Here is a 4646-nt window from a genome sequence, read left to right as displayed (position 1 = left end):
TGCAGACCCCCAGACAGCAGCACAACGCACATATAATCTTGGCCATGCAAGAACAAGGGCCCGAATAGAAATGGCATTTGGCCTTCTTAAGTCCCATTTCCAGTGCCTTCACCACCTGAGGGTCACCCCAGACAGGGCCTGTGATATCACTGTTGCATGCGCTGTCCTTCACAACATTGCCTGTCTCAGGAAGGAAAGGGCTCCTAGAGTGGCCGTGGAGATGGACTGGGACAATCCGGCAATATTTCCAGATAATGTCAATGGCAGACTGATCAGAGACCAATACGTTGTTAACTATTTCAGTTGATTTTTTGCTTTTTCGTGTATTCAACAAAGGTGAGGATGTCACAATGTTTTTCTTTTAATGAGGTCACTTGTCTGCCGAGAGCTTGGGAGAGAAAAAAGAATGATTAATAAGTTGTGCAGGAGCCTACAGTCATGCTTACAGCGTGCATTGAAACATAACTTACTTCTTTTTGTAGTTTCTGGATTTCCAAGTCCAGTTTCTTTAGTGTCTTTCTTTTGATTTCCATATCTAGGTCCAATTCCTGCAGTTTTCTTTTGTGATATGTGATTTGTATGTCTGCCAATTCAATTTGTTTTTTTAAGTGTATGCTGTACAGACCTCTGACAGTTTTTGAATCCTGTAAGACACATATCAATTAGAAGGGCATGAATTGTGCATGGTAAGATGTCCTGTTGTCTTGATTGCACTATTTGTTCAATCTTACTGCTTCACCTAGGTATTTATCCCATTGATGCCGTAGGCCTATGTGTTAGTAGCTCTTACAAGTATTTAGCGCTCATATCTATTGTTACTCATAGATCTCTTACTTTACTATTGTTTGTATGTTGTTCCTCAAATGTCAGTTGCTTTGTATACAAGCATCTGCCAAATGAGTAAATGTAAATGTTCAGTTAATACTTACTATGTTCCCAGATTGGCTCTCAGGCAGTACACCATCTGAGTCCTGTTATAAATATGATATTTTCTATGAGCATCACATCAGTGACTTCTTTTCCATTATGAATTAAATTAAAGTATTTCCACAAGAGTGACATGATACCTCCAGCCTTCTTGAGTCTACTGACAGAGTCTCCTCATCGTCTGCTGCAGAAGTTCTTTCACCCTGCCACATTAACCAAACTCATATTAACCTATTGTTGACAGGTGCCTAGCCTATATGCCTTTAATGAATAATACTCACTGGATTAATGTTATCCTCGGGTAGCTCCACAAGAGAAAGTGTGTTGGCAGATACTGCAAGACAATGTCAGTCAGTCCATATCTACAAAAATGTTTGATTACGTTGCATATGCAGTAGTGGAATAATGTACCGTGTATGAAGGGGGAAGTTTCCATGGGTGGGACAGAGTCAGTGGCTGTCCCCCCGGATACCTTCTAAAACAGGCCTCCCTTTGTTTATATCGAGGGCCAGCTCTTCTGCTGGCGTGAATTCTGGGGATGGTGGGCCACCCCCTGTGCCAGACACATGAGCCTTTTTTTTAACAGCTAAAATAAGTAAGAGAATAAAATATGTGAGCAGGCACCTTCTAAGTCATTTATACATTATAGTCAATATTTTATCAGACACTTACCAGTCTGCAAAATGTTCTTATATTTGATCTTGACCTGTTGCCAGGTCCTCTTTGGTCCAGTCATGTTTGTTCTGTATAAATATTGATAGGATGTGTAACAAAAAAGAGTAACATAAATTAATCAGCGGTCAGATTCACACGTTACAACATTGACTTCCACTGTTCATTTTTAAGTTTACAGTTGTTCATTTGAGCAAATGACAAGTAACTCCTTGAATGTATAATTATGACGTTTTCAGTAGCTACTTACGCATTCAGTCGATCCGCTATTGTTTGCCATGCCCTTTCTCGCTCCTTTATAATAGCGGCAGTGTTTCCTTTTCTGAGTATGATGTGCTTCAATTCGTCGTAAGTCTCCATTAAAAGATGTTGCTCATTTGCTGTGAAGTATGGCGCACGCAACTTATCCATTGTAGCATCAATGAATCTGTGATGGACCGTGTGGTCTCTTGAAGAAAGCTGTTGAAACCCACTTATCTGAATTACTTACACCTGGCTTGACATAGCCGCTCCTCCTGAGACTGGTTTGGCCTTTGTGAAACTGATAAAGCCAGGATGCACTGATCACACTAGGTCAAGCCCAGCTTTATCTCTTATCCTGGATTTCTAAATTCTGCTTTTGTGAAAAAGCCCTCTGGAGTGCCACTTAAAATAAAATGAAGATTCAATATATCAGTTTAATAATTCAAACATAAAAATTTATATAAATAAATCACTTTTAAATGGACAAATTAATAGACATTTTTAAAGTTGTTTATTTAATTCGTGTTTTTAAATGTATTGCAATAAAACCATAAAACAACAAATAAATAAAAACATTTTAAATGTATAAATAAATAGACACATTTAACATTGTTTATTTAATTCATGTTTTAAAACGTAGATTAATAAAACAATAAAAAATACTTTAATAAATCATTTTAAAGGCACATGTTAAATCGCTTTTTTTTAAAGCATTTGGCAAACCATTTCTCTATCTATTTGCCAAATGCTTTTCTTTATCCATTTGTCAATCGAGTTAAAAAAATGCCATTGGACAGTACACACGTGGGAGCAACCAATCACCTTTCGCCTGTCTCCCGCTTGTAAATGTAACACGCACTGTCATTGGACAGTTAGAGGGACCAAGACTTTGTCCCGCTTAATTTGCTTCTGTGGCGCCATTTTAACGTCTTGCATGTTTAATACACAATAATTACGTTCAAGTAGGACCATGGCAGATATCGCCAATATTCTCAGAAAACTCGCTAATGATGTGGATGGTTTAACTTCTCACTCCAATGTCCCAGACCGAACAGCAACTCCATCTGGAACTCAAGGACATAACGAAAACGCAGTGGATGGTAAGAAAAGTTCCTTTTCTTACATTTTGTTGTTCGTCTCTATGCGAATGTGTTTGTTCACATATGATTTATGCCATTATTATGACATATTATTTGTGATGTTATAAATAATATGACCCATTTAAACGAGGCATTTGTCGCGTAGCTTACGTATGGTGTATTGTTTTAGTCAGACACCCGCCCCATCCTGGCCTAACGTTAGTCTCTCACAGACGAATCTACTTCGTCACTTTATTTTTTGCCTAATAGCCTTCTCGGCACATGATCGTCTCTCTTTGGTGTCTTGGCCGAGAGTAGCCACAGTTGATGTCTTTGACTCTTGACGTTAACGTAACTTACCGCAGCTGATTTGTTCGTCATTTGTTTTGATGTTGCGCTGTGCGTTAAAATATCCAAAATCACTGCATAAAGCCGCTTTTTAACCAAGGTATGGTGATTTTTGTCAGATCATGTCGCAGTTATAAATCAGGATTTTAGCAGATCAAACACATAAAGCAATGAGCATTAATGAAAATCAGTTTTGCACACTAGATTTGAAGTAGCTGTTACGTGTTTTGCCCAACATGACTCTCAGTCGTCATCAAACTGACGAACAATCATCTCTGCAGGTGATATTTGCTTGCACAGTACCTGATTGAGCCGCCTATACTGATACACTGATATAGGAGATAGGGAGTAACATTAGTTTCAGACACAGAGCTGTAGTCTCACAAATTCCTGTGGGATATCTATGTAAGTCTATTAAGGTCTAAAAGTTATAACGTACTACAATTTCTGTCATGTGTTTTTTCAACGTTATATTTCAAAATAAAAAAAAGCATGCACATTAAACAAAGCATTTTTAAAATGTCATTGTTATGGGTTAAGTTTACATTGACATTGTTTTCAAATTTACAGTTGAAGTAAATAGACTTTTCGCAAGCTATGGAGCAGAAGCCAGCAGGAGACCTTTAAGTCTTCGTAGTCGTTCTGCAAGACATCGCAGTAGCTTCACAAGAGTTTTCTGCTGCTTAAGTAGCATAACACAAAGTGTTGCACCAACTAAATTTGAAAGGGAGGAACTGGAAGCTGCAGGACTAGGAGAGAAAAAAGTTACGTTTCTTGGTGGGTATCATGTACGTTTTTGTTTATAAACAAAAGTTGTTAAAAGTTTTGCTTCTAAAATTTTTTGCTTTATATTTTCTTTTTTACAGGTGATGAAAATAATGCAGAAGATTTCAAAGACTACATTCTAACTACATATCCAAAACTTGGTAACTGTGGGGGATTTGAGATTTTAAAAACATCAGTCATGACCCGATCTAGGAATCTGGTGGTGTTTCCTTCCCCAAACACAGGATACACAATTAAGACTCTAAAAGAAAATATGGGACATGCTGTCATCTACATATGTCCTATGCAAAAAGACATAGAACTGTCCAGTTCTGTAAGTTTTTTTTACTACAGTAAATTACTTCAATTAATGTGTGCTTATTACATTTTAGACAATTGAAAGGAGTAGTTCACTTTTAAAAAAAAACTTTTGCTGATAATTTGCTCACCCCCATGTCATCCAAGATGTCCATGTCTTCCTTTCTTCAGTCGAAAAGAAATTAAGATTTTTGATGAAAACATTCCAGGATTTTTCTCCATATAATGGACTTCAATGGGGTCCAAATGACCGTTTCAGTGCAGCTTCAAAGTGCTTTAAACGACACCAGACGA

At 37.6% G+C, this 4646-nt stretch overlaps 1 long non-coding RNA gene across 1 annotated transcript; it reads left to right on the top strand.

Moving 5' to 3' along the window:
- The first annotated feature begins 2838 nt into the window (after nucleotides 1-2838).
- On the top strand, nucleotides 2839-4208 carry LOC127643620 (uncharacterized). The gene is made up of 3 exons (XR_007970545.1): nucleotides 2839-2942; nucleotides 3840-4046; nucleotides 4136-4208. It is a non-coding gene; the product is annotated as an uncharacterized LOC127643620 (long non-coding RNA).
- Nucleotides 4209-4646: the final 438 nt, after the last annotated feature.

Source organism: Xyrauchen texanus, chromosome 5 (genome assembly GCF_025860055.1).
Source record: "Xyrauchen texanus isolate HMW12.3.18 chromosome 5, RBS_HiC_50CHRs, whole genome shotgun sequence".
NCBI lineage: Eukaryota > Metazoa > Chordata > Actinopteri > Cypriniformes > Catostomidae > Xyrauchen > Xyrauchen texanus.
This window is presented reverse-complemented; position numbering and strand designations above follow the sequence as displayed.